The sequence below is a fragment of the Empidonax traillii genome, unplaced genomic scaffold (genome assembly GCF_003031625.1).
Source record: "Empidonax traillii isolate 1590-97213 ecotype Southwest subspecies unplaced genomic scaffold, ASM303162v1 scaffold14:size4059594, whole genome shotgun sequence".
Classification (NCBI taxonomy): Eukaryota; Metazoa; Chordata; class Aves; order Passeriformes; family Tyrannidae; genus Empidonax; species Empidonax traillii.
The window spans coordinates 1839291-1862337 of NW_020955207.1; the positions used below are offsets into that span (position 1 = coordinate 1839291).

The following is a 23047-nucleotide window of genomic DNA, read 5'->3' on the forward strand; positions in this document are numbered from 1 at the left end:
AGAAAGAAAGAAAGAAAGAAAGAAAGAAAGAAAAAGAAAGAAAGAAAAAAGAAAGAAAGAAAGAAAGGAAGGAAGGAAGGAAGGAAGAAAAGAAAGAAAGAAAGAAAGAAAGAAAGAAAGAAAGAAAGAAAGAAAGAAAGAAAGAAAGAAAGAAAGAAAGAAAGAAAGAAAGAAAGAAAGAAAGAAAGAAAGAAAGAAAGAAAGAAAGAAAGAAAGAAAGAAAGAAAAGAAAAAAAGCTTAACCATAGTTCTGACAGAATTTGTGCAATTTCATCTTCCAGGCATTTTGTGTGCTTCTGATTGTCTCTTCAGATTTAAAAACCTTTTGTCAAATTTTTGCTTCCCCTTTAGATACCTGTAGATAAATAGAGATAAGAGACAGAAGATATTTATTCTCTCTTGATTCCAGTCACACCTGTGGCTCATCACTGCACTGTCATTATGTTCTTATTGGGTTCATAGATGAACAACTTTGCAATGGTAAAAATGCTAGTTTGCATCTGACTTAGCAATCCAGATCAGCTTGTCACTGGTTTGCTCCCTTCATTGCATGCCATCTTCATAACCTGGTCCTTGAGTCACCGTTATGTTACATCAACATTATATCAACTTACTAGAAAAAAAAACCTAATTTGTCAGAAATGGTGACACTTACAATCTCTGCCAAAGCTCTAATCTGTATAACAAGTGTTTGCAAAATTTATCCCCCCATACACGTCTGCTGAGAGACTGGCAGGCTTCACACAGATTTTTATGTTTTCTGACAGTTGGGTTCTGCATAAGAAGCGTTTGAAGCCTGCATGCACCCAGCTGAGAAGTTTCATTTGAATGCAGAGGGGAAAAAAGTTAATTCAGATGAAAGATTTCTATTTTTGACAGACATAATAGAATTGAAACACGAGTGTTTCTCAGAACTGACATTTATGCACTGAACTAGACTAGGCTAAAGAAAGCGCAAAATACAAATATTTTTTAACAAAAGTCTGTTTAAAATCTGAATTTGTTTCACAGATATCCTCATTTAGTCTTAGAGATGCTTTCTGTTGAGGGCTTTTCAATTTGCTCTAATTCTATGCTATGTTACACCTATGCCACTAGAATAATTGCAGAATTCCTTTTATTTCAAAATAACAACAACACAATGTTTGAAACACTGGAATCTGCTTAGTGGAAAACACCAAAAATATAAAAGATGCGAAATATCAAGTGCGTTTACATTTAGACATTGACTTTTCGCAAACAACTTCTAGTGATTCCTCTAACTCATTCTGTACCTCACTGACTCACGTCTTGCAGGCTGTGTTAACATTATACTGATACTTTGTAGTTTAAATTCAGTCTATTGAAGAGCAAAGGGGGTGGAAAAACATGTTGAGTTAGTTACCTTTCACTGGAGACTTTCACTATTTTTATACCAAAAAAAAAATGGAAACTCTGAAGTCTTCCTAAAAATCATCATTTACCTTCCTAGCTGTATAATGACAGAGAGGACAAACCCTTCTGGTCTTTGCAGAGGCTGGGTGATATCCAACGCACACAAAAAGATGGATGGAAGCAAAATACATTGCCTCCCAATTTTAGAAGGCAGTGCAGGACCACAGGGTAGCAAGATGAAAAAAGAATGAAGCAATGTTTTCCTGTACTAGGAAATTACAAAACATGAAGAGAAAAGAGTTGTTTGAAAAAACTATTCCCCAAAGCTGAGGGGATGATTTGAAAGAGTGTTTTGAGAAAACAGGGTAGGACAAGACCAAAATATGATCTAGATTGTAACTGTAGTGTGGGTTTGGATATGGTTAAAGACACCAAAGTGTAAGGGATGAAATAAAGCTCACCCTTCATCCCAGCGCCACATCTTGGCCCTGCTTTCTGCCAAGATTTCAGCTCAGTGTCTGGACCTTGGTGCATAGTGCTGTCACTATACCTGTACTGTGCTAACCAAAAGAAACTATCCACTTTACTAAAAAAGATTAAGCATTCCAGTATCAAAGGCTCATCAGTAGTGATGATTGCTTGTGGTGTGTGTGGTAAAAGATGTCTTACTGCAGGACTGAGTCTCTGTGAGGAGTCTGTGCAAGGTCAGTTTTGCCCTCCTGCAGGCTTAATGCATTTCTGTCAGAACACACCACTATGTTTGAGTATAATTGTTTTGAAAGTAATGGTGTTGACAGACAACCTTTACATATATTCTTACACAAGAACATTTTAACTGACTACATCCTGTTGCTTCACATCTGGTTAAAAAAAAACACAAGGGAAGTACTGTTCTGTGGTACTTCACAACAGTTTGGTGTGTGATGGAGATGGTCTTTTTGCATTTTGCAATTCTGACAGTGGCTGACAGTTAAAGAACTGTTCAGATAATATTAAAAAGTGATCATAATAATAATGCTTAGCTCTTACCTAGTACCCTTCTGCAGCTAATCTCAAAGTCTGCTAAAAGGCATTACATACTACTCTCCCTGTGCCAAAGCTAAAAAGCTGAAAACCCTGTGTCAAAGTCAGATCTGTAGCTGAGATATCCTTAAATCAAGACCTATGCCTTCTTAAGTTAGCCATGTTTTCTTGGCTTCTTCTAGATCTTGTTCTAGAGTGAATACATCCCAACTATTAGTGGAAAGAAAGCTAAGGTATCTTAAGGACCTTCAGGTAGTATCTGTATGTGGGTTTTTAAGTTATGTATTATTTTTGATACATATAAGAAGTTAATACACCATTAAATATAAATTAAAACATGTCTAATATTGATATGTATTGTTTATATAATAATTACATAACATACTAGTTATATAATTTTGTTGATAAATAACAATGTTGTTTTCCCAAGCAGTCATCACAAGTGGAGTTTTCCTGATTGACTTCTTTCTATATATTTTCAATTGGCAAATCTTCAATCCTTTAATCCATGATTAAAGCAGAGCATGGTCTGGGACAGACACCCTCATTATCTTTGTTGGTCTTTATTTTTGTATTTAGTGTCAAGCTCTAAGTAGGTTTAGGATGCTTACTTTACATGATTGCAATTCATTTTCCCTGCTAAATTGAGGGAATTTTGCAATAGCATGTATAATGGATTCCAGACTGGTATGTTTAGATTTTCGACAGCAATGTACTGAGCTGGTGGCAGAATGTGATCATTTTAGAGCATCACCAGTTGCATTTAAACACTGATCCTAGAAATACAAGTATTTTTTAAGTTTTGAGTAATTGCTGATGGTTTTAGCAGTACCCTAAAAATCTAGAAGTATGATAGTGCGTTTGCACAGTACCACTGTATTACCGGGATTAGACTATCACTCAGTTTGAGTTTGCATTATAGCAACAGTTTCAAGGGCCAAGGTTGTTTAACAAGAGATGAGAGTCTGGGTCAGATTTCAAGGACTACTTGTCCTGAGCTCTGATTAGCATCCAGGTACCTTTACCCTGGGTTATGTGAAAAGTCCTTGAGAAAAGGGAACTGTCGCATTTATGCTCAGGCATAATACATGATATTGTGATTTTTCAGGTATTCCAAACCCGGAGTTGCACACAGAATAACCATGGCAACACAGGTGTTTTGGTTTTCTACATTTATTGTGCTAAGACTCAAGGATTTGGAGGGCTAATTCAGAAGTGGACTCTGTAAGGTGGTAGAAAGTATGCAGGTGTGATGACTGGGTCTCCTCTCTTTCACTTATATAGATGACAGAAAGCAAAAAATAGTATCCACCTGAATGCCTTAAATTCACTGTGCTTAACCTGACTCTTAGCTGTGGATAAAGATTGAGTGTCAGTCCTGAAAACACTGAACTGATGTGGAAAGCTAAGAATCAGGGAGAGCATCGTCCACTGTATTTTGTGCTCCTTACAAAAAACATAGATCTGTTCAGAGGCCCTCCTAGTACCAGCTATGGGCCTGGTCCTAATATCTAAGACTGCTAATCAGTTGTTAAGTTGCAATTGTGACAGGTTATTTGCAATTTATTATTAGGTAATAGATCAGCTGATAATATGAAGAACTGAAAGGCAGTCTGTAATTAGAGTAACTTTTAGCTGTTATCAACAAAATCATATTTTTTACTTGTATTTCTAGCATGCACTACTATTTCAAGCACCTCAATAGAAATATATTAATTATATACAAGAGGAAAAACATTCAGTATCAATACCAGAATAAAACCATTTTGTAGATAATAGGATTTTTTTGAATGTCTCTATCTGGGTTCTGAAGCAGTTGTGATTGGAAGTAGCTGTCACCCAGGCAGTGCAAGGTGTCCTATGAGTGAAAAATACTGCCTGTGACTCATCTGAGAGAACATTTTAGAAAAGTATAGGGAGGAAAATGTGACTTGCAATTCCTTGTTTCACACACTTTTGCACAGCAGAGTTATAAATTCACGCTTCTCTGAAAAGTGAGAATACATCTGGTGACCTCCTCCTAGTTTCTTTTTCTAATTTAGGGGGAAAACCACTCACTTTGTAAGTTACTATCCCTGGGAATTACTACTCAAAATTTTTGCTTAAAAGTACCTGAGGAAAAGTGTTGTGGAGAAAGTCTGTTTCCCCTTCAGTTTATTTCACTACCTTTTCCTCCTATGGAAATGTCAAAATTCCACCTCATTCCATGTTGAAGTATAGCACATCAATAAAACCACCTCAATTTTTTATTAAGGTCCTACCAGAATCCAGGTCTTTCACCAGAAAAGTACTGAAAACCAAGCAAAACCTAAGTCCACATCAAAATCCTGTGTATTTTTAATTTGGCAATATGTGTGGGAGGGATCCCAGACCTAGAAAGCAACTGTTTTAACACTAATAGCACTAGTAATTTGCCCAGCTGTCCCCATACATCCTTCTCTTTTCTACTGGACTCTGCTTTAGCTTCAGTGTTTATCACTGTGGACAGGAGAACAGAACTCAATACAGAGGTATCTGTTCAGATTAAATGACCTTTTTGAGTAGCTATCTTACTTATATTAACAACTGCAAGTTTCTAGCAGTATATCACCAGCTTGAGTGTTCCTTGTTCTGCAGGATTTTACTAGTTTATACCTGTTGCAAGCCAGTAGGTTTTTCAGGGGATGTGCCTTTCATCAGGCATCCAGCACAGCAATTCACTCATTATGGGAGTTTTTTCTCACCAGGGTGAAAAAAAATGTAGGGGGAGCTGATTGACAAGGAGATGCATTACTCCTGCCATAAGGATGACATTAGACTGCAGAGAATGAAATTATACATGCAGCACCATGCTGATTCTATATGCACATATGCCTTTCCAAAAAGAAAAAATCCTTTCCTTCACCTTGAAAAGACAGTGCTCATCCTAAAATTTGTTTGAACTCCATACTAGCCTCTTGCTAATTGCCTGCTGAGGTAGGCAGAGTGTTGTAAGAAAGAATGTATTTTTAAAAAAGATTACAGCACAAGTCTATTGCCGCTCACTCTGAAAGTATTTACTGCAATTCTCAATAATGTTTTATTTTCAGATTGTTTATTTCATTTGCTTTCTGACAGGATAGGTAATGCAAACTCTATCATCAGATGCATGGAAAAAGTAATTTTACTAATGATCACCTTCATGCTGAATATACTTATATAGATATTTATGAAATTTAGAATGCTAAAGAGTGATGTCTGTGTTAGCAGAGGAACAAACCTCCCTGCATTAATCTAAGAGCGTCTGTCTCAGAGCAGCACAAAAAGCAAAGCTTGATGCCAGTGCTGATCTATTGGTAATGAAGATGCTTTCCTACCTTAGCATAAGCACGATGAAAAACACATGACTTTGCTACTACAGGTGGGTTAGAGAGGAATTCAGTGTTCTTCCTATCTCTCTCAGAAATTAATTTACTGAAAGGGAATTGTTCCACACTGCATTCATAAAGTATACTGGTTTGCAAGAGCCTTTTCTGATCAGCACAGCTAAAGACTGCATAATGGAGTCAGGTGCTGTATGCATGCAAGTGCTCTGTTACATCAAATTGTTGGGGCTGAAATGGTTCATTTTTCTATTAAATCTGGAGGTTTCCATTCTGAGCAAAAGATAAGCATTTGTGTTAAACTAAGGTCTTCAATGCACTTGGCGAAGTGTGAAGCCGATTGTGTTAGCAATAAGATCATTACTGATGCATTTTTTAAGACTTTTACCTATTTGAAGTTCAGTTGAAATATTTAAGGATGCAGCTACACACTCCAACCAGGAGCAATTGTAGAAACACCTATGGTAAACCCTGTGTTCTGGGCTGTGGGAAGAATACCTACACCTGCCCTTTGTTCCACCATCCTCCTAAGGTGCATTCTCTTTGCTTCTCTCTCCATTTTGTTGACACAGGAGTCCACAGAAAATCTTGGCACATGCTGTTTGTGAACATAGTGCTGTTTTGCCAGTCCAAATATGCTTATTTGGTTTTGGAGTGCCCTGTGCTATGGTGTTGTAGTGGGTCCCTACTCTTGGTTGGTCTTTTTATAGACCTCTATAAAAAAAAGAACTGCAAACAACAAATTATCAAATAGCTTCCCTTTCTAACTTCCTTCTTCTCATTTCACCCAGGCTATTTGACGTTCTGTACACCTTCCTTATCACTTGAAAGGATAAGTGCCGAATATTTTATATCATTATTCACTATAGCTCTTATGAGCTTTTGTAGCTGAAGACAAACTGACAAGACATTCCTGTGTGATATCATCAGCCCTGCATGATAGATGCAGAGGTAAAAAGAAAAAGAAAAAAAGAAAGAAAAAAAAAGTAAAATCCACATGGAGTTAGTGAAGCATGGTGAAGACCCAAAAAGCATAAATGTAAATTGGTACAACAGTGCATGGAGTAAAAAATACCCTGAACAGATATGAGCTCTGGTTCCAAAGCAAAATAGTGACACGATCTTTAACTTGTTAGCAGGATTTTTTCGATGGGTTGCAGTAACGTGCCTCTTTAGCACCACTGCTTCTGGTTCCCAAGTTAACACATTAAGCACTAATTTGAATACATCTTCACAGAAAAGATAACCCCAAAATAGCTTTCCTCTTGATACCAGTAATGAATGCTAAGAATTTTGGGAGAATGCAATTAATGTGTTTAATTGTGTTACTGAAATGGAAATGAGAAGGATCAGCTCACTGAGGAGAGATTTCCATTGTTACCTTTCTTTTCTCTCCGCACCATCAAATTAGGATCATCACCGAAAGTGATTGAATGATTTCTACAGCTCTCATGGTGATAGATTTACTGCTAAGTATCTTTAGCACAATTTAAAGTGCAGATAAATCAATGCCTATATTGTATCCAGTCCAGATTTTCCTTATGTCTCTACTTTGGCTAAAGCTCTTTTCCCCTCAATTTCACTCAAGAAGAAAGATTTCACTCTGTTCAGTGAGCTGACAATAAAATAATGAATTCTGTATCAAAAACTATCTCTACTTAATTTCCAGATTCAGTTATCCCTATCAAGTTAGTGGGCATCTGAGCTCATTGTATTCCCACACCTAAGATTATCCTCACATGAACTTAATTTCAGCTGTTTAACAGAGATCTCTTATAGGTTAGGAAGAAGTTCATTAGACTGGTGACAAATTCCAGCATTATATTTGCTATGCTTTTTTCTGAAGTTTTTTTTTTTTCCCTGGACTTTTTTATTTTAGATCCAGAAGCAGCCTGCACGTGTTCTTCTAGGGGTAAAATGGTAGAAGTCATGCAGTCTTTCTGTATGGCACTGGCATTGTGAACTTGAGGTATGTGTGCAATTCAGAACACAATGCTCCTTAGAAATATCTAAGCTAGCTTTGAATAAGTAATTGGTGATAAATCTGTGCTGGTGTGACACTCCCTCTAGTCAAATTTATTCCAGTTTTCCAGGCTTAAAGGCTTCATCACTTCAATTAGCTCCTCCAGAGCTAGTTTTCATACCCCTGCACGATACTGCTGAAAGTCATGTGCACATCCCAGTCTGTGTCTTGTGACTGTTGAATCTTAAAAACATCCAGGTTGGCAGGGACCTTCAAAGATTTTACAGTCAAACCTTCCTGTTGAAAGCAGGAATACGGTCAGAATTATCCAGGGTTGCATCAAGCTGAGCCTTGAATATTTCCAACAGTGGAGATTCTGTCACCTGAATTTTTCAGTCAGTCTGTCTTGGACAAGGAAGACAGAGTCTGGACACAGCATCCCACGTGTTGCCAAACAGGTGGTAAATAGAGGGGAATAATCAAACCCTTGACCTGCTGGCTGTGGTCCTTGACCTGCTGACTCGGCTCTTGCTGGTGCAGCCTGTGACAAGGTTTCATTTAATTGCTGATCTGTGTGAATGTCTGAGAGCCTCAGGGATGGTATCTAAAAGCACCAAAATTAAGGCAGACCTGGCAACACTCTATGACGGGACCTTGTGATGCTCAGCATCTGAGCTGATTCTGAAAAATTTACTCATCAGTATCAAAACCTATGATAAAGCCAGTAGAAGCACTATGGAAAATTCCTTCTTAATTTTTGTTTAAAAATTGATTGTCAAAAGCAATAACACTTGTTCTTTCTGATTTATATTCTCTTTTAATAAATTAAATTTCAAAAAGGATTATGAAACTGTGGATGCTATCATAAAAGGAGCGCAGGGGCCCTTTCTGCAATACTGACTCCCAAAATACACTTTTAACTACTTTCTGCTTTTCTTCTGTTGATTTCACAAAATCTGACATTCACGACTGCGGTAGTGGACTAAAAACCCTTAGCACTTTTAAATTTCAGCCTGTCATATTTCTTCCCAGCTTTGCTTTAAGCTTACCTCTCACCAGGAACTGTTAAGTTTCATTCAGATCTGCAGCCTTCTCAGTTGAGTTTAATAATATTTCCCTTCTCCTCCCAAAGGTGAGGGGTGAAATATTCCTTTCTGCATGTCTGTCTCCAGTACTTCTGCTGCATACCTTTGCAGCACTTACCTAACTGCTCTCCAGTAGCATAGCAGGAGACTTGCCTCGCTTTGTGAAACTCCTGGACTTTGCAGAGAAGTGCTCCTGAGGAACTGCAACTGCAGCACAGCTCTGTCTGCTTCCTCAAGTGTCACCCATCTTTCATAAACCACAAAGAGCTGACAAACGCGATTGGACCAATTGCTATCATGTCACTTATAAAAGTTTATTGATGCAGATGTCTTTGGGGGTGTTATTTATTCTTCTTCTGGTCAATGCATGTTAAGTATTTCCAGTTATTGCAAAATGTACCTGCTTGCAATTGGTTATATGAGCAAAAAAGATGACTAAACAGACTGAAAGTGAATATCACATGTGGGAGTCCGTGTTTGTAGTCATGTGTGTGGATATATAGTTATCAGTGTTTCACTACTGTGGTACGAAGGCCACTCGGCCACTCAGCCTCTCAGCAGCATTTGCTAAGTTGCTCAGATAACACCTGAGAAGTGAATGTATTGATCTGAGAGCCCTCCCAGGACCTTTCCTCATGACACGGTGGTAAAATATATAGTGGTAGCAACCCTGAGGCTGAGCAGCCTTCAAGGATGAAAGCTTTCTGGTCCTCCTGAAATGCTTCTGTCTTATTATCAAACAGTAGTCAGTTCCAGAGAGATGTGAGTATCCACTCTGCGTGTGCTTTTTGTATACTGTGGTCTTTTTAAAAATGAAAAATATCACCTCAAACTTTTTATGAATGAAGAGGATAAGGCATGTGGAAAGAAGAAATTGTGGCAGGGATTTGGTATGAGGTATTACTGTCCTCTTTATAATGCATTGTTGGCTCCATTCTTAATTGTATCCAATTTATATATTTGCTACCTGAAATCTGTCAGAGCAACACAGGTACATGCAAAGGTGCTAGTATTCCTTCACTCCATTTAATTTTAAAATATCGTTCTCTATCAGTGGAACAACAGAATAGCTGCTAAACTTGGCCATGCAACAAGTAGCAGAGTAGGACAAACTTATATTTAATTTCAAAATCTTGAAGTTACGTTCCCAGGAGCTCCAGTATGAATAATAAGTGTTGAGAATAATGATGTTCTCTTTCTTTTAAATTAAGGGCATATGCTTGGGGACTTCTAAATCCAAAACCTCATTAAATGTTCTGTCCTATTGCTATGTTAAGATTCTACAAGATAAAAAGCAAAAGTTATAGAAAATTCAATACTTTTCCTACCAATGTCTAATTGCTCTTTTCAGGGTTTGCTAAGGAAATTGTTGCTCCAATAACTGGTTGAGTTTAGAAAATATTCTTGTAAGATTTTAGTAATCTGCAGTAGACATAGTACTACCTTTCATCAAATAAAAAGTACAGCAATATTTTCCACTACACTCAAAAGCAAAAATTAAAAACAGTGCTGAATTTGACTTGGCTGTGTAATAGCCAACTAGTCCTATATTACATGCTATGAAGGTAGAGCATAAAAGACTTCAGACAATTTCTCCAAAGTTACTTAGCAAATCTGCTACTGAATCAGAATGAGACTACTTTTCACCTAATGCTGTGTCTCATGCTTTAACATATAGGCTATATTTTGCCTTTCAGTAACAATAAGAAAGGCTTCCAGAACAAAATTTCTAACATCAACCTGTGAGATCCAGTAACCTCACTATTGCCTCAAGCTAAAAGTGGCTGTAAGTTTTTAAGAAGCTGCTCATCCTCAGCACTTACATGAGACTAACGCTTAGAGAAGTAAAGTTGCACTTTCCCTGGGAATGTAGGTCTATCCATTTTTTTCAAGACTAATCTATTTGCAGAGCCCTAGGACACAGGATACAGACTTCTGGAGATCATCTGTTCTAATCCATCACTCAAAGCAGGGCCAGGTTATGTCAGGTTGCTCAGTGCCTGGTCCAGTAGAGTTTGACTATCTAAGAGATGGAGGTCACATAGTCTACAGGCCCTTGTTTCAATGTCTGACCACACTCACATTGTGAATGTTTTCTTCATAATATCTAACTGGAATTTCCCAAGCTGCATAGCTATTGACCTCTGGAAACCATGCACCTTCATATTTTTCTACTATCTCTCAGGAGGCAGTTGCAGAGAGTGATAAGATCTGCCTGTGAGTTTGGTAATGCAGCCCAGGATGTGGTTGGCCTTTTTTTTTTTTTTTTTTTTTTTTAATTCTTATTAATGACACAGACAAAGGGACCCTCAGCAAATTTGCAGATGACACCAAGCTGAGTGGTGCAGCTGACACACCTGAAGGATGGGATGCAATCCAGGGGGACCTGAACAGAGTTGAGAAGTCAACCCATGGGAATCTCATGAGGATTAAAAAGACCAAGTGCAAAGTATTGCACCTGGGTATGGGCAACCCCCAGTATCAATACAGGCAGGGGGATGAGCAGATCTAGAGTAGCCCTGCTGAGAAGGAGTTTGGGGTGCTGGTGATTAAGAGGCTGGACATGACCCAGCACTGTGCACTCACAGCCCAGAAAGCCAGTTGTGTTCTGGGCTGCATCCAAAGTTCTGTGGCCAGAAGGTCAAGGGAGATGATTCTGCCCCTCCACTCTGCTCTGGTGAGACTCACCTGGAATGCTGCACCCAGCTCTGGGGTTCCCAACACAGACCTGTTGCAGCAAGTCTGAAGAGATGTAGCACCTCTCCTGTGAAGAGAGGCTAAGAGAATTGGGTTTGTTCAGCCTGAAAAAGGGAAGGCTTCAGGCTGACCCAGCTGTAGCCTTCCAGTACCTGAAGAGAGTCTACAAGAAAGCTGGAGAGGGACTTTTTACAACAGCATGTAGTGATAGGACAATGGGGAATGGGTTTAAATTGAAAGATGGTAGGTTTGATTAGATATTAGATATTAGATATTAGATATTAGATATTAGATATTAGATATTAGATATTAGATATTAGGAAGAAGTTGCTTACTGAGAGAGTGGAACAGGTTGCCAGGGGAAGTTGTGGATGCACCATCCCTGGAAGTGTTTAAGGCCAGGATGGATGGAGCTCCAAGAAATTTGATCTAGTGAAGGGTGTCCCTGCCTATGGGCAGGAGGGTTGAAAACAGATGACCCTTAAGGTCCCTTCCATCCCAGGCTATTCTGTGATGCTATGACTCTATGGTTCTATGATTCTTGGCTGCCAGGCCTCATGTTCAACTTCTCTAGCAAGTGCCCACTGGTTCTTTTCTGCAAACCTGTTTTCTATATAGGCAGTATCCAGCCCCTATGGTTTCAAGAGCTTATCGTCTCCCAGCTGCAGAGCTTTGCATTTGCCTTTGCTGACTCTCGAGGTTCCTGTGGGCTATTTTTCCAGCTTCTCCAGGTACTCCTGAATGCCCTTTATCCCTGCTCTTGAGTGTACCAGCCACCTGCACTAATTTGACATCATCCTCCAACTGATTGAGAGCGTACTCCATCCCATCAACTAGATCATTAATACATCTTCAGTATTTTTGAACTCAATATCAGATGAGAAATGCTGCTAGCAACTTGCTGTCAGTTGAACTTGATACTATATATCCAAACCCCTGGAACCTAATCAACCAGCCACTGTTCCACCCAACTTACTGTCATCCACCTAAGCCATGTCTCACCAATTTGGCTATAAAAATACCACACAAATAGTATGGACCATACAATAGTCATACAAAAGTACGGTTACTACACAGTCAAAGGTGTTGCTAAAGTCAAAGTATACAACATCCACTGCTTCCCCTTCATTCACAGAACCTGACAGAACTTCATAGAAGGTAATCAGGCTGGTCAGGAAGGATTTACCCTCAGTCAGTCCTTTCTGACTGTTTCAAATCCCCTCATCTTTTGTGACATGTGGGATTGGGCCCTGTAGAATATGGGCTGTAAGCAGTAGATGGTGTTGGTGAACACTGGTGAATGTGTAGAGAATGCTGCCCTCAGGCATGGAACCTTACAACCATGTCCACTGTTGGCATCACAAAGACTGCTGAACCATGTCCCAAGACTGGATCCCTACAGGCACAGTCATGTCCATGCTTCTTCCAGAGTAAAACATTCCCTCAGGTAGGCAGTAAAATTTATAGCAGTTAAGCCAAAAGCTGTCGCTTATCTGTTTGATTTTGGAAGTAATTTTTTTACCATGGCATGATCACATGCCAATAAATCGCACCAGAATCTAACCTTGAACCACCTCCTTAATCTTTAAAGGAAAATTTTCTAATTCATACTATCACTTCCAGAGAAAAGCAACAGAATTCTATAAAGTTTCCCACTAGCCACAGATCCATGAATAGAGAGAAAAAATTTTAGCAAATATGTAGCCACTGCAGCATGTAACTTTTGTGGTATTTTTATTTGGTGTCCAGTTGTTTTTTCTTCTGTGCAAATAGTCTTACAACATAACAGGGTGAGGATTAAGGATAAAGAATAGCAATGGAGCAAATTGGGAGAGAGAGAAAATCTATGGAATCAAGTGTGAAGACAAGGTCATTATCACCTGAAGAACAGACCTACTCTTCCTGACCATCTGGCTGTCTCTCATTCTCTTTTCCTCTCCCTCCCAATCTTATTCTTTCAGATGAGAAATATTTTCCTCTTTTTTAGCACAACAGCAGCAACATTTGAAGGTCAAAAGCACATAAACATGATAAGACATTCCACTAGTTCCTAAATGGCTGTAGAAAGTTATTGTAATCAGAACAACATCAGAGCTGGGAAGTTGCCACTTGAGTTATCATGGACTTTCTCTAGCATCCAGAAACAACACATTAATGGATCAGAAGTTCAGCTCAACATTCCATGTGCTATACCACACCACAGGCTGCAAACACCTTTCAATCTCCTACAATTAATGTCTGTGAAAAAAATACTAGCAGCACCAAAGTGCTGTTGGACTCAAATGGCCTGAGTCAGTCAGTCTTCAGCCAAGTTCCTACTCTGTGCAGTACAACTCCTTTTTGGGGACTACACCAGCATCTGGTGAAAATGGGAATTGTAAACGAATGTCCTTGGTGTGTTGTTGAGAGCAGATCAGAAGATATCTCCTCATTGCTTCTGAGTGTCTCTTTGAGCACTGAAGAGGAGAGTGGATAAGACTTTGAGAGACAGAAACAGCAATTGCCTGTTGAGACTTTTACCAATCCTGGAATTTTGCGAATGAGGATACAAGGCAGTCTAGAGAAAGGCTACAAGGAGACTGAAGAGTTTAAGTATCAAGATGTTGCCCCAACTTACAAGACAGATTTCTTTAGTAATTTGTACAAATTTTCTCTATGTTCATAAACCAAACCAGATGTATTCAGTGCACATGGTAGGTGCTTGTTTGCATCAACTTTTTAGTATTTTCTTGATTTTTTTTCCCTTGGAATCAAAGTTTAGTGATACAGTGATAACTACTCACCTCTGGATCACATGCAGAATTATTTGAACACTGAAAAGATTTTTGAACTTCTTCAGAAAAGCCAATGAATTGTCTTCTTAGAGGAAAAAATGTGAATTAACTCCTGTTAGAAAGGAGTGCAATTGATTTAACTGACCTTTACTAGCCCGAAGGAGCATGGATCTGTTTTATAAATATTTCTTGTGTCTTTCACGAGACAAAAGAGCAGCATGCAATGGTCAAGAGCAGCTACTCAAGCCTTGAGTTATCCACCCGGACCATGAATTCTTGGGAGGGTTTATCATAGAGATCATAGAAAGGTTTGGGTTGTAAGGGACCTTAAAGATCAGGATGGGACCTTCCCATAGCATGTTTTTTGCTCCAATGTGTTAAGGATAAAATTCATTGTTTCTCCTATGCACTGCTGTGCAGAGAATGAAATAGAAACCAGCTCTTGCTTCTGCTATTGTGGTGGCCAAGTTAGGGAACAAGTTTGCTCATGGTCAGAGAGAACCAGTTTTGAGGCAACAACAATCTATATTCTGCCATTTGGGTTTTGCAGTGCGGTTTATCGGTGAAACGTGGTCAATGTCTTTGGTCAGCGAGAAGAGGGAAGCAGCTTAGACGCATGAAAAGTAGATTGGATACTAGAAGCAGTGAAATCACTCAAAGCAAGAGATATATCCTGAAATTTTACAGCGTGTCAGCTCCTTTCCTGTGACTTACTGTGGCAAATAAAACTGGAAATGCAAGGAACTCCAAAGCTTTTTCCTTTGGAGTTGTCTTCTGACTATTTCCTCCTCTGGAACAAGCACAGAAGTCTTGGTCTACTGGGAGGGTTTCCAGTCTTAAGCACTGGGACATGTCCCTGGGAACTGGGTTGAAAAGATAATCCAAGCAATACATAAAAATATCCCTTTTATTCTAGTTCAAATGCTAGTATGTGGTTATCATGGTTGCCAAATCTACCCTAAAAAAAATAAACCAAAACAAAAAACCCAACAGGAAAATCAAGTCTTTCCAACCACATGGAAGAGAAGCTGAAGCACTTTAAGGACTGTGACTCCTGAAAATAAGATGCAGGCATCCACTGTCTGAGCATTCATGGCAGACATCCTTCTCTGAGCAAACAGGCTTGGAAATAGCAGAGATTTTTTTTAAAATACCATTGAACAAACAAGGAAATTAAACACTGAAAACTCATGATGGATGCAGAGCAGTGATGAACTCAGATGTTTGGGTTCATACAGCATCTTACATACACATGCCTGTACCCATACACAGGCAAGAAATCTCAATATAAATGAAATATTAATGACCATTCAGCTGCTCAGATGGGACAGACATCTGTACCACAGAACACTGGAAACCCTCGTCTTTTTCAAGTGAGGCCCTCTGCATCTGGTGACCAAAGATTTCTTCTTCCTCCAGAGGACAGGAGAGCTGTTCAGCGAGAGATTGTGAGCAGCAGCCCAGTACTTACACAGAGTGAAGTTCATGGTCTATAAAGAGCCAGAGATGTCTCAAAAAAAAAAGAGAGAAATAATGTGTAAAGGAGCACGAGCAGAAAAAAGGAATTAGAAGTTAAGGCATGAAGTCAGGGATAAGGCCACTGAGGCTGCAAAATCAGGCACACAAAAGATAGGGAATAGGGAAATATGAGAAACGCAAAGCCAACTGTTGCTTGTTTTTTTTTTTCTAAAGTCAAGTTCCTCAGTTTGGGAGACAACATTTCTAATTTTCTAAATGCTGAGAGGATGGATGGAGAGGGAGAGTTATGGCATGACAGCTGCCAGCAAGTTTGCTAGGGTTGACCATATCTGCCTGGGTTCCTCAGCATGAAGACTCTACCTCCCTTTATTTGCTACAGTCATGCTGTTTTGATGACATTTTTAGGAGATGGAATGAACGGGGTGATACTTTCCGAATGGGCCGATACTTTCCATTGAGTCAGCTGAACCCTAAACCTAAACATACATCATCTGAGCAGTAGCTGCTAAAATTGAAATTGTTATGGGTGTTCTTGAGCACTGGCACTCAGCGTGAGGGCCTCGTAGCGTTGGAAGCATTTTGTACCCTGCTGAGAGTCGATCGCTGCCTGACGCAGCTCACAGTCTGAGGTGGCAGTTAAGGTAATGCTTCTTCAAGAAAATATCTCTTGCTGTTTTAATTTGAGCCAAACCAACATCCTCCTCATTACCTAGGCCTCTTGTCTCACCTCCTGCACCATTACTGCTTCAGTCAGTGACCCTCTGTACTAGCCTGCCTATGGGAAAAGAGTCTTAAGGCTTCATTCCCACTCCCTCTCTAGTCGAAACATGGCTTCTTCCTGGAAGGCTGGAAGTCATTCTCATCTCTAGGGCTTCTCAGAAGTAGAAGCAAAGCTGAAAGTATCTCATTCTAGGCAACTATTGTTTCTTTTTCTCTCTATTCTTTTACTTGCATCTATTCACGTACATATACTAACACAACAGTGCCTTGCTTTAGACAGACTTGTTTCACAGCCCATAGCTGAACGTAGCTGAATACCAGTTTTAGATGTCTGAACTAAAAATAAACACTCCCTGCTAACACCTACACAACTAAAACTGCATACTAATTATCATAACAGCCAGCTTTCCAGTTCCCATTTTCCAGTCATGGCCCTGGACTTCCTAAGAAAACTTCAGTGCACTACACTAACCCATCTTTAGAGGCTGATGTGGAGATTCAGAATACATCTAAAATGCAAAGAGGCACCAAAACAAACTACACAATGAATCTGAAACAGCAACAGCAAAGTCATTCTTCCATTTAAAATTAAACTGAGAAATAACACCAGCTCCAGCTGGTCAGATATGGACTGCAGCAATAATTTGGTCCAGGTTTTTGAATCTCTTACATTAGCATGCAGCACCAATACCTAACTTTAACATCTGTGGTTCCTCAGAGGCTGTTTCTGAAAAGTGACAGCCTAGCTGGACTGCTCACCACAGACCTCAGTAACAGCACGAAAAATGAAGATGTGAGCGGGCAGCTTACTATATGAACCACTTCAATGACAGCTGCATCACAGGTTTTGTTCATTGCCCAGTTTTTGTTGAAAAAGTTGGAAGTTTTGACATTGTAGTCTTCTCCTATAGAAGCATGGTTTAATTGATAAATTCATTGTTTATTTAGGTCAGGATGTCTCTGTGCCTAATCTAATACAGTTGTACAGGATAAGATATCATTTGCTGGTCAGCAAGAGCTCTGAGGTGGTTTATTTCATGCGCCTGCTTGTAGCCAATGCCCATGTGAGAATATATCTGGCTTCACAAGAATGCATCACTTCTAATCGCCGGCTTCATCTTCATGTGCATTACGCTGCAGATAACATCCTGTCTTTCCTGCTATTTCCTACACAGTTAATCCTTCTGTCACTCAGATTACTTTTTCACGGGCCCACTGTGATGCATATTAGAAATCTCAGGACTCATGACTTAGTTACCAGACACTTAGTTATCAGATTCCATTGAGACTGCCTCAAGGGAGGAGAAAAACACCCTATTTGGCTTTTAATATATAGTTCGTTTACTCGTTAAAGCACTTGACTTGTCACTGAAATGCTGGTACACTGCATTTTCTGGTTGGTAAAAGTTAGTAAGGAGCAAGCCAACATATTTTAACTCTCTGCTGTGTTACTACTGAATGTTGGTAGCTTTTTCAAGGTCCCATCTACATCTGTTTTCCCTTTTGAGGAAAGGAAGTCCAGGGCATGTATTTGCTAGCAGGATCTTGTAATGGGGTAACTTATTTGACTGGCACAATATAAGGTCCAATTTTAAAAGCACACGATTAACTTTAAGCGCTAATTTTCCCATTCAAGCTGGTCATTATTTCTTCGCCCAAGTGCTTTGTTGAACTGGGCCCTGAATATGAAGCAGCCTTGTGTTACAAAATTAATTTAATCTCTGCCCCAGCAGCTTACTGCTTTGCTGACAGAACCAAACAGGGAAATTATATACTCTCTTTGCCATAAGAATTAATAGTACTGCAGATATGACTAGTACCTGAGAGAATGACCATCAGGAGAAAAGGGTTTCAAAGCAAACCTGAAAAATAAGCCAAAATCTACAAGTTTTACACCTTACTGGGATGTGTTGTGTGTTCAGGTTCTATGAGCTGCGAAAGAATGAGACCCTTGGGAGCAAAACCCTGCAGGCAAGACAATGGGGCTGGGAGCCATGGTGGGATCAAGGGGACAGTGTGAGGAGCAACCTTACCTGCCCTCCTCTGCAACTCACACAGCACAGCACAGCACTCACCCGTCTGCCATGCTGATGGGGAGAAGCATCCTCTCATTGAGGACAGTGTGGAAATTAAACCTATCTGCATCAGACCCCCAGCTGCAAAAGCCAAATCTAGGACAGTGCCATTGCAGGGATGGTGGCAGGGCTTTTTCAGCTGATGGTAAAAATGAGTCTCCTTGGAGAAATACAAAGGCGAGATGCTGAGTAGTGTCTGTTATTTTACACCACCTCATTGTACCCGAGGGTCTTGTGGGGTTGGATATGACAGATATATCTGTAACCATGTTTGGAAAAGAATTCTTCATCCTTGTCAGTCCTGGAGCATGCCCCTCTAACTGTACCTGTCACTTTTTACTCAGGTTTTTTTCTTTTCCTTTTTATTTTGCTGGTTTTGTTTGTTTGTTTGTTGTTTTTGTTTGTTTGTTTGTTTGTTTGTTTTTCTGGTTTGGATTCAGAGTTCAGCTTTTTGAAGGATATTTAAGTAAGTCTTCGTGGTAGAATGGTGTGAAAGTGTAGAAAAGACTTCTGGGATTATTTTGGGTCAATCTTTACCACATTTGTCCCCCTCCTTTCTTGTCTCATAGGGGTGACTTCAGGTGAAAGATGGTGCAGGGACAATGCAAGCATGTCTCAAGGCCCTCTGGCCCTTCATTCCCTTCCCTCCACAGCCCAAATATTTACAGGGTAGTATAGAAGACAAACATTTGTAAAAATCCAAGGTTGTTTCTCTGCCTGGATGGCAAAATTGAGGAGACTCAAGGTGCATAAGGAAGTTTAAATAATGCAAGGTGTGGGATGTCATCCATCTAAGGAACAAAATGTGAGTGTTTGGATTACTGGGATTATCCTGCATTTTAGAGATGATGTATGGAACCTCATTCTTTGTTCTCATCTTACTGTCATCTTGTTCAGTAAAAATTTGGTTTATGGCAAAGATTTCACACTGCCGGACTGAGATGCCTGCATTTCCTCTGGCACTCTGTCTACATCCCCACCTCTTGTCTCTCACTTTGGAAATGCACTTGTTCATTTGGAGTGAGACAAGGGATTTTGGTTCTACCCCCAGCTGCACAGCCACCAGTCCTCTCCACAAACCCTCACAGGGCTGCAGGCTGCATCCATGGCAGCAGCCAAGTTACAGCACTCAGAAGGGCAGCTGTCCAAAATCTGTCCTTCAGTTTATATTTGTCATCTTTGCTGTGAACATCAGAGGAAAACTTCAACCCATTTGCTGTATAAATAGGGTGGCAGAGCTATCCATGGGAAATACCTCTGAAAGCTCCTTTTCTGTAGACTGTTTTGTCCTTGAAAGCCGGCGTAGAATTTCAGCAAAGCTTTTTGTGCTTGGCATCAAGGAAAAAAAAAAAAAAAAGGAAAACTGTGTCACAGCCTCACCCAGTACTTCCTTCTACTGAGCAGGGGCTGAGTGAGCTGCTGCAGCCTCCTCCCTTGCAGCATCCTTTGGGGCACTAGTATGTAGGTCTGTGCCTGTGGCAACCTCCTAGCTAAAGCCTGGATGCTGACTGTTCTTTTTGGATGAGTCCCTTACACCCTGTATGATGGCCTCAAGCCTATTTATGCCCACATGTCCTGTGTAAAAAGGGAAATAGAGATAAATTCAGCAGTTACAGCACTAAAATAAAATTAGACTTACCATGGTTTAAAAACAAGAAAAAGAGCCAAGGGGTTTTGTGTTTGCATTTAGCAGTTTTATGGCAGTCTCTGCTATGAAATAAATTGTATTACTCTGTTAGAGCTTGATATGAGATAGGTTTTCTACCAGCCTGTCTCAAAATCTGAAAAAATCTGGTATTACAAACATATAAGAGACAACCCGCTGTGAGGTCTGTCAGACATGAAGAATCGCAGAGAGCAAATTATATAATCCACCTGAGCATCTCATTCCAGCTCTGCAGGAGATGGGGCATGACACAGTGTTTTGTGTGAAACAACAGATTTTTCTGTGCAATGTTTTTGTAGGAAGATACTGCTTTCAGATGTGACCTCATCTACGGAGTGTAAAGACGGATCTCAGCAAGATGGGTTCCGAACTTCTTGATGAAAACAAGCAGCCCATCAGTGAAAACCAGAGTGTTGAAAGGTGAGTGTAGCTTGAGCAAACTGCCTCTTTATTGTGTCTTCTAGAACAAGCAGAAAGCAAACTACACTAAATTGTGAGGAGCTATCAACTCCCTTAAGGGCAGAAAGGTCCTGCAGAGAGACCTCGATAAATTAGAGAGATGGGCAATCACCAGTGATATAAAGTTTATAACAAGGGCAAGTGCCACATTCTGCACCTGGGACAGGGCAACTCAGGTTGTGTGTATAGACTGGGGAATGAGAGGCTGGAAAGCAGTGCTGGGGAAAAGGACTTGGGGGTCGTGGTAGGTGGCAAGTTGAATATGAGTCAGCAGTGCCCTGGCAGCCCGGAGGATTGACCGTGTCCTGGGAGGCATCAGGCAAAGCATCGCCAGCCGGTTGAGAGAGGGGATTGTCTTGCTCTTCTCTGCACTGGTGCAGCCTCACCTGAGGGCACTTGATCTGTTAAACCTGGAGGAGAATGAGGGGAGACCTCACTGCAGTCTTCAACATCCTTATGAGGGGTAGCAGAGGGACAAGGACCGATCTCTTCAGTCTTGTGACCTGTGACAGGGCTTGAGGAAATGACATGAAGATGAGTCAGGGGAGGTTTAGGCTGGATATCAGAAGAAGTATTTTCACCGAGAGGGTGGTTGAGGCTCCCCAGGGAAGTGGTCACAGCACCAAGCTTGTCTGAGTTCAAGAAGCATTTGGACAAGGCTTTCAGATGCATGGTGTGATTTCTGGGTCATCCTGCACAGGGTCAGTAGTTGGATTCAGTAATCCTGATGGGATCCTTTGAACTCATCATATTCTATGATTCTATGGAGAAATGTTCAGAATATTTAGCATAATAAGGTTGTGAGGTGGACACTTTAATGTCACACAGGTCTGAGCAGAAGTACAGGCACTTCCCAGACTACTCAAAACTCACCATTTTGTCAACTTCCCTTTTCTTGTTAGGATAAATTAAACATGAGATAAGGTTGTTCCCTATATATCATATTGCACCTACTTCTTGCTAAAGTCAGACAATGAAAAAGTACAGAAAATGCAAATGCAATAAAACATTTTGGAACGTTTGTCAAAACCATTCATTATTTGAAGACGGGATTAAGTTGATGTTACATAAAAAATCTTGATTTGGTTATTTGATCATCATCTCATGTAACAAGAAAAAAAGCACGCATGGGGGAGGAAAGAAATGCAAGAAGTATGGTGAAATTTGAATTTCTATTTTAATGTTATTGCTTCTGCCTTGCCTTTTTTCACATAACCAGAATGGTGGCTGACAGTCTGATTCTGTAGTTTTCAGACATCAACTGTGCCCCCAGCAGCTGAGATGGGACAGAAAGATGTTGAAGGCTTCACTTCCACAACAGACAAGAAAGAACCAGAGTGGCAGAAGGAGAAGGTAGGATGGGGACTTCTAATGGGTCTGAGATAAAGACCCCTCAACCATCTTGTACTGCCCATAGCTGATTCATGGTGAGAACATGGGCAAGTAACTTGTATTCCCTTGATCTCACTGCAGTCAGAATTTTTGTGGGTGATTGAAATGGCTTTCACCCTCTGTTTCATGTGCTTTTGGGCAGAGAAGGGGATGGAGCATGCACAGAATCACACACAGAAATATTTACCAATAGCATCATGTCAAAAGATAACTTGTGAGGCCAGGCAATATTCTACTTTAGCTAATTGCAAACAAGGAATTTATGTACATTGTGTACTTTCCAAATACTGTGAATGTCCTGATAATTAAAGACAAATGGAAAACAACACCAAATATGTTTTAAATTATTTAAGAACTTACCTTGAAAACAGCTTTCATCTTTCCAGTGTTCTTAAGTGACACCTACTGTTATCTTAATGTTTCATTCATATTGTGAATATTATGTCCTTAATGGGAAGCAGACTGTTCCCGCAAAGGCATCTTTAGAAACTTTTACCTTTTTATTGTCTGTTGATTTCACAATCAGGCCTCACAGGGAAACTTTATGCTACCTTGAACTGAAGCACACAGCTGTGAAGAATCAAGAACCCTTGTATAAAAAGAAAAGAGGAAAATCTCTAGTCTCCACTGCATTTTTTTCTTCTTAACATTTATTTTGATTTTTCATTACATATTTTTGATTTTAATTTTCAGATTGCAATATTCCATGAATACAAACTTCTCAAGCACCAACAGGTTCCTTGTCCAGAGTACATCAATAACTTGCAAGCAAGTGGTCAAATAATAGCATATCCTGCTACTAATGATTTGATAAAATCTGTAGTATACACACTTTTCACATTTTTACTTGATGCCCAGCAATGTCCAGATGCCCTTATTTCTCAAGGATTGGTTAACTTGAGCAAGACCACCTTTTCTTGAGAAGAATGCAGCTGGACAACACACTGGCTGATAATGAAGTCAGAAATAACCTGTGGTAAACAGGATCCTCAATCAGGG

The 23047-nt window shown here is 40.0% G+C and overlaps 1 long non-coding RNA gene across 1 annotated transcript; it reads left to right on the plus strand.

Annotated features, from left to right (window-relative positions):
* The first annotated feature begins 12840 nt into the window (after positions 1-12840).
* On the plus strand, positions 12841-22776 carry LOC114061465. The gene is made up of 4 exons (XR_003572127.1): positions 12841-12930; positions 20497-20617; positions 21904-22009; positions 22742-22776. It is a non-coding gene; the product is annotated as an uncharacterized LOC114061465 (long non-coding RNA).
* The last annotated feature ends 271 nt before the right edge of the window (positions 22777-23047 follow it).